The sequence below is a fragment of the Mesocricetus auratus genome, unplaced genomic scaffold (genome assembly GCF_017639785.1).
Source record: "Mesocricetus auratus isolate SY011 unplaced genomic scaffold, BCM_Maur_2.0 Super-Scaffold_100044, whole genome shotgun sequence".
Taxonomy (NCBI): domain Eukaryota; kingdom Metazoa; phylum Chordata; class Mammalia; order Rodentia; family Cricetidae; genus Mesocricetus; species Mesocricetus auratus.
The window spans coordinates 7,902,271-7,909,967 of NW_024429221.1; the positions used below are offsets into that span (position 1 = coordinate 7,902,271).

Genomic DNA, 7,697 nt, shown 5'->3' on the forward strand with positions numbered 1-7,697 from the left:
TTCAATATTTCCTCTGAGCGACACCCTTCACAAAACTTTCTGACTCACTGAGTTCCCAAAGTTTTGCAATCATATATGCATACAGAAATGTATAACTCAAGACTGTATAGTTGCCCACTGAATTTTCATTCATATAATGTTCCAGGGCAATAGAAAATATACCTTGTCTAGTAAAGAGCTTATCTAGCAAGCATGAAGCTCCGGATTCAACCCTAGCACTGTGCAAACTGGGTACGAAGGAGACAGAAAGATCAGAAATTCAAGGTCTTCCTCAACTGCAGGATCAGTTAAAGACAAGCCTGAGCTAGAGGATAACTTGAACAACAACAAAAAAATTAAGGGAAGGTAAGAATAATGTATGGGACAGCAGCCAGAGAAGTGTATCTAAGTATAATGGACTTTTTGGAAAAGGATGATGAAGGAATTGTCCAAAATAGTAATTCTCAAGTTAAAGCAACTGATTTCCTCCAAGATCTTAGGGCCATCTAGAAATGTCTAGGGATTTTTGGTTATCAAACTGAGAGAAGGGGAACATTAAAGGTATTTAATGAATAGAGACAGGGCTGAGGAATTAACATCCTATAATGCAAATTACAACTCTCATAATAGAGAATCATCCAACTCCAAATGTCAGGAGCATCTAGGTTAAGAAACCCTGACTCTGAACCCTGCCTCATTTACATGGCATTTACATGGCATTCTCCATTTAAACACTGACAGTACATTACCCTTTGGATACATGCCACCTTGCTCTGCTCTAAATTATGGTCTTATTTTGCCCTCAAAACCCTCCAATGATGGACTGTTTAAGCATGGGGACCTGAACTTGATGTCCAGAATCCCACTAGCAAGCAGAACAGAGCACTAAGTGCATTTGGCTGTTCTAATGCAGGTGGCAAGTCTGTCTTTCCCAATGTTGGCAAAAGTAAATTTTCACAGTAGGATCACAAACATATGCTACCGTGCTCAGATGTTTGTCTATTTGTTTGTTATTGTTCTGGGTGGATTCTGGAGATCAAGTTCAGGTCCCCACACTTGAACAGCATGTACTTGGTTAATTGAGTCGTCTTCCCAGCCCATCATTGGAAGGACTGTGCCTAACTTATTAGTGGCTACATCACTAATGTGTGGCATACAACAGACTCCAAACATTTTGGTAAGTAATCTGGATATATAATATAGGTGTTTGCTTAGGCAGTACATTTACTAATATTGGAATGATACAGAGAAGATTAGCATAGCCGCTGTGCAAAAGCTGTAAAGCAACACAGACACACACACAAATAATAAAAGAGGTAATGAAGGTATAGCTTTAGTAGAGTATTTACCTAGCATGTACAAAGTCATGAGCTCTATTCTACCACTGCATAAGCTAGATATGGTGGTGTAGGCTTGTCATTTCAGTTCTAAGGAGGTGGAGGTAGGAGAGTTCAAGGTCAATCTCTATAATAAGTTATGTTTGAGACTAGCATGAGCTACATGACACCTTGTCTCAAAATACAATAAATTAAAAATTAATAAAATATCAAAACCGCATAATTACAACCGAAAGTAGTTGCTGAACAAAGAGAGCTGATAAGCTTAGGGTTCCCTGGAAATGTGATGATGGGACCCCTAATGTTTGAAGGGTGGATGTTTGAAGGGAAGCACACCAGGTTTTCAGGGACACAGTCCATCAAATGCCATTTGGATCTCTTCCTTCGAGAACTTTCTGAGTGATTCTTAAGCTGCCTGCCACTTCACCTCAGTTCACACCCTCCTCACTGCTTTGACTTTGAAAACTGTCTTTATTGACGCTGAGTGAGTTTCCTTCCACCAAGTCACCACAGTGACCTTTGAAAAATGCCAAGTCAGCCTCCCCTGCCGCTGGCACAAATTCTTCCTTGCCTTCTCCCCACATTGGACTCAAGTCTAAAGTTTCCAGCTTTCTGTTAAGACTCACCTTGAACTGATAGGTGTCCTTAATTTACCTAAAATAGAACCTATATTCTCAGGTCTCCATGCCCAGGCCCAGTCCTGTACCAAGTCTGTTTCCTTCTCTTGCCCTGGTGCATTATGAATGTCATGAGCCTCCCAGCTTTGCTTGGTTCCCTAGGAAAAAAGCAAGATTTCCTTCTATGTTTCCAAAACCGATTATGCACTTATTTTTTTCATGAGATGTAGGGATAAGTGCTTTAAGGTGTACACTCAATTGTGTATGATATTGTGCATAAATTCTGTCTACCCTCCCCACAAAAGAGGGTTGGAATAAGAGCCGGGGTTATATGTCATTGACAGAGGGCTTATGGAAGATATGCAAGGTGCTTGCTTGATGATATGATCAGCTATGTGTGTTACCTCCCCATATACTCTAAATTGTGAATCCACCCCCAGAGCACCTGACACACAGTAAATGTATGACATGGTTAATGTTAACTGTTAACTGGACAGAATCTAGAACCCTCTGGGAGATAGGCCTTTGTGAATGCCTGTGGGGGGGTTAGCTTGATTGTGTTCATTGTTGTGGAAAGACCCCTATTAATTGTGAGGGGTTCCTTGACCAGTGAACCCTAGAATGTATAAATAGAAAAAGCACAATGAGAAACATCATGTATAGCTCTGGATGTAATGAGGCAGTTAGTTACTGCTGGGGGGTAGCTGCTGAGAAGTAGCCCATGGACCAGTAAATAACTCCACATCTATTCACATACAATCAAAGTCATTAATTAAATTAATTTTTAAAAACTAATTAAACTCACTATTTAAAAAGGGGACCGGTGGTGGCACACACCTTTAATCCCAGTACTTGTTAGGCAGAGGTGAGCAGACCTCAGTGAGTTTGAGACCAGCCTGATCTGCAGAGTGAATTGCAGGACAACCAGGACTAGTCTTGAAAAACAGAGAGAGAGAGAGAGAGAGAGAGAGAGAGAGAGAGAGAGAGAGAAGAGAGGAAGGAGGAGGAGGAGGAGGAAGAGGAGGAGGAGCAGGAGGAGGAGGAAGAGGAGGAGAAGGAGAAGGAGAAGAAGGAGGAGGAGGAGGAGGAGGAGGAGGAGGAAGAAGAAGAAGAAGAAGAAGAAGAAGAAGAAGAAGAAGAAGAAGAAGAAGAAGAAGAAGAAGAAGAAGAAGAAGAAGAAGAAGAAGAAGAAGAAGGGCTCCAGAGGGAACACTGAATACTTGTGGATGGAAATAATCAAAATACGTTGTTTAAATGTTTCTTTAAAACCCAGCACTCCTGAGGTAGAGGCAGGAGGATATCTGTGAGTATGAGGCCAGCCTGCTCTACAAAGTGAGATTCATTATTTTTTAAAAAATTCTTTAAAAATAAACAAACTAAAGGAGATGAAGGAAGGAAGGCAGGTATAAAGGAAAGCAAGTAAAATTCTACTACTTGTGCACTTTCTTTTTTTGTTTTGTTTTGTTTTGTATTTTGAGACAGGGTTTCTCTGTATTGTTTTGGAGGCTGTCCTGGAACTCGCTCTGAATTCCTATAGGGTGGGTGCAATGCTTCAAGCTCCACCCCATTGCCCATCAAAATATCATATATTGGAGTTGGACGTGTTTAGCCTGTGACCTTTCCTGGTTGAAAATTATACTTTCTATGGTAGAAAAAAAGGAGACAATATTTATGGTTCTCTGGGGTGATGCCAGTGTTCTGTATCTCCACAAGAGCTTGGGCTACGCTGGGAATTTGTCCAAATGTGGCAGGCATACAGTTGACGTCTGAGAATTTTGTCAAGTATAGATGTGATCTCAAAAAAGAAAAACTTACCCAGGATTATTTTGTCACAGCAGTCTCAAGAAGCTAATACGTCCTATACTCAGCAACAGAGTGATGGGTGGTGAGGTGAGAAAGGAGAAGAAAGGGTAAGGACTGAATCACCAGTCATTTTTGCCTGGGAGCTGGTATGTGCCATGTGTGAGGACACGGCAGTGAAGGATGGTCACAGTGCCTGGCCTAAGGAATCTAAATGACCCCAAGTGAGCAGGCAGTAAGAACTGTTTCTTGGGTGAGAGTGCAATGGGTTGAACACACACACACACAAAAGACTTAATTTGATCTTGAGGCTCAATGAAACCTGCGGAAAGAGAACTAAAAGGTGAGTAATCCTAGCTAGACAAAAGGAGGGCAGACGGGTGGGGCAGATAGAACTGAGAAAGGCCATGGCTGGGCTGGGAAGGTGGTGAATCCCCAAGATGGCCAGCTTCTTCTTCAACCTCCTGACCTGAGACAAAAGCCTGACAGCTTTTTATTCCCACCAGCAGGTCCCCTGCTGATGGACCAGCTCAGAGCTCAAGACTGATTCAGAACATGACATGCCACAGTTGCTAATCAGGTAAACACTCTCTGTCTTCAAACTGACCAACTCAAGTGGGGAGAAAAGCTCTTCAGAGGCGTTAAAACTCCCAGCCCCTCACCCCAGAACAGACTGGAGTTTTCAGCTTCCCAAGCCCAGCTCCCCTCTGCTTTGCAAAGAGTCTTTTTCTCTGTGTATCAACTGTGGGTGTGGTTTCCTCACCCATGGCCAGCACCTCACTTCAACAGCTTAATCTGTCTTTGGTGCCTAAGATTTCTCTGCTGCTAGTAGATGAGCTTCAGATTCTTCCTGCCTGTAAAATCTTTAACTGGCTGGGGAAGTGATTCCAATCCGGACCCCCCCAAAGTGTATCATTTCAAGATCCCTAGACTGCATCAGAACCATATGCCAAAACTTGGGGACTGAAAGCTGTACGAGAAAGCACGAACAAGAAAGAAAATGAAGAGATGATTACCCGAGGATGTAGCTCATTAGGTAGAGTGCTTGCCTGACATGCATTAAGCCTTGGGTTGTTCACCATCCTCCACTACTTCTCCACTTGCATGATTTAGCACACACACACACACACACAGAGAGAGAGAGAGAGAGAGAGAGAGAGAGAGAGAGAGAGAGAGAGAAATAGATGAATAGATGAGTGATAGATAGACAGACAGATGAATAGATTCTAGTTAGAAACTTAAAAATACCCCAGAGGCTAAAGGAGAGCATCAGATTGACTGAAGCTGGAGTTACAAGTGCTGTGAGCTTCCCAACATGGGTGCTAGAATCCAAACTCAGGGCCCGTGGAAGAGCAGGAAGGACTCTTAACTGATGAGTCATCTTTTCAATGCTGATAACGAACATTCTATATTTTGCTTCTGTTCATTTATTTTACACACCATCTGCAAGTAGACTAATAGGCTCTCCATCTCTATGTCTGTGTGTTTTGGGTTCATTTGTACTGTGTGCATGTTAGGGATGGTGGTGTGTAGTTGAGACAAAGTCTTGCTATGTAACCAAACATACTTGAACTTGAGTTACCCTGTCTCTTCCTGAGTGGTGGAATAGCAGGTATACACGACAATAGCTGGTGATTTTCTTCATTTTTTATGGCTGAGTAATATTCCAGTATGTGTTTATACATGCATTCACACATATCTACTTTAGTTTGTTTATCCATTCATCCATCTATAGGTAGTTAGATGGATTCATATCTTGGCTATGGTCAATAATGCTGAAAGAATCATGAGAATCTAAGTATTTCTTTGAGATGCTGATTTATTTTTCTATACTTACCAAAGAATAAGTGTTTGGGGTCATAGGACAGCATGGTCTCCTTAGCAGACTCACTGGAGCATATTTTTAACTATAAGAAAACTGTTATATTAAAGCATAAAACCTCTGGGAGCAGATTCCAGCCTTGTAGGTCTTTCTGACCAGGCAGATAGCACAAGATAAAAGCAGAGTTGTTTCTTGAGTGACCCTATAGGGACAGCTGACACCAGGTAGCAGATAGTCAGAACCAACTGTTTCAGCCACTGAAAATTCATTTGCAAGAATGAGGTACAAAGCTAAGGCTATAGCTCAGTTTAGTAGAGTACATGACAAAGAAGACTGAAGCCCAAAGTTATATCCTAAGAACCATAAACTGGGTATAGTGCTGCAACACTGCCATCCTAGCATTCTGGTGGTAGAACCAGGAGTATCAAGCGTACCAGGAGTCCAAGACAATTCTTGGCTACATAGTGAGTTTGAGGCCAGCCTGAGCTATACAAGACACTATATATCAGCTGGACAGTGGTGGTGAGTGACTTTAATCCCAGCAGAGACAGGTAGATCTCTGTGAGTTTGACACCAGCCTGGTCTACAGAGAGAGTTCCAAGACAGGTTCCAAAGCTACAGAGAAACACTGTATTGAGACAAGCAAGCAAAATAAGACACTATATCCACAACTCGCACCTACCACCTACTCACACACAGAGGAGGGTGAGAAAAAACTGAAGAACAGATTTGCTGGATACATCCGTTTTTAAGTTATCGGCATTGCAATTTCAAATTTCAATAATGTGATTTTTCACATGAAATATCTTCACTTTTAAATGTTTACAATTTGTTTTATATCAACATTATACTTATATTCTTTTACAGTGATTGGTGAATTGATAGATGCAGAATCAATGGGTACAGAGAGTTGTCATCACTGGTACTGGAAATTTTGGGAGCTCAAGCGAAAAGCATAGCCTTCTAATATTAGAAGCTGTATTGGTGACTTTCTTGATGCTATGACAAAATATCTGATAAGAGCTTAAAGAAGGAAGGGTTTATTTGGTCTCACTGTTGAAGGGTATAGTCCACCATGAGTGGGAAATCACAGAGGCAGGAGCTTCAGGAAGTGGGCTATGCCGAATCCACAATCTGGAAACAGTGAGAGAAGAATGCTAGTGTGTAGCACACTTTCTCCTGTTTTATTCAGAATAGGACCCCAGCCGTGAACGAGTGCCATCCACACCAGGATGGGTCTTCATATCTCAGTGAATGTCCCCTCATGGACATATCTGGAGGGTTCTCTTCTAGATAATTTGAATGATTCTGTCAAGTTGACAATCAAGAGGAGTGCCAAGAATAGTGGTGCTAATGTCACATCACATTGAACTTATTTCTTTACCTTTCTGAGTGCCTTCATTTTCTTTCTTATTATTCTGGTATAGAGTCTCATGCAGCTCAGGCTGAATAAATGAAACCACTTCTTCCAGTGCCCATTAATTGCTAATGTCAAATAGTCTCTCAGGTGAGGATGGGTCCTCATTGGCCTCTCCCTTATCCTTATTGTGCAGGTCTTGTGCACATCAGCACAGCTGCAGTGAGGTGATGACTGCCATGGAAAGCAGATGCCGCTCACAGCACTTCCCGTCTTCTTTTTAGAATTTTTTTATATAACCCTCTGAGAAGGCAGAAGTTATGACTTCATAATTCCCATACATCTTTGGTCTCCATGTATGCATTGTTATACAGTAGGCGCTCAGTAAATGCTTGACAAACAAGGGAACAAGTGAGTGAGGAAAGCTGGTGCAAACACAGCTCTTGGTTACCTTCACCCCGTGAGCTGAGAAACAGAGGAGATGAATAGGAGTTCACAACACGTCTCCTGCCAGACATGGAGTACTGATATCGAGTTCAGTTCTTTCTGAACTTCGGCAGAACGGGGTTCAACCTGGACTTTTTGTAGCCTCAGTAGAGACTTTGTGCTATTTCTCAGATGCTAGGATAACCCTTTCCTGTGGCAAAGTGAGTCTGATGACAGTCACACCCTGCTGCTCTTCAATGTCTGCTGGACAGGCCTGTGAGTATCTGTTAGCTCAGGAAACATTCTAACAGTCTGCTAATCCCAAATGTCCACAGAAGTAGCTGAGGCTGAAAAATGCT

At 42.1% G+C, this 7,697-nt stretch overlaps 1 non-coding gene across 1 annotated transcript; it reads left to right on the forward strand.

The window, feature by feature from the left end:
• The first annotated feature begins 1,184 nt into the window (after nt 1–1,184).
• LOC121135901 lies at nt 1,185–1,290 on the forward strand. The gene has a single exon (XR_005873006.1). It is a non-coding gene; the product is annotated as a U6 spliceosomal RNA (small nuclear RNA).
• Nucleotides 1,291–7,697: the final 6,407 nt, after the last annotated feature.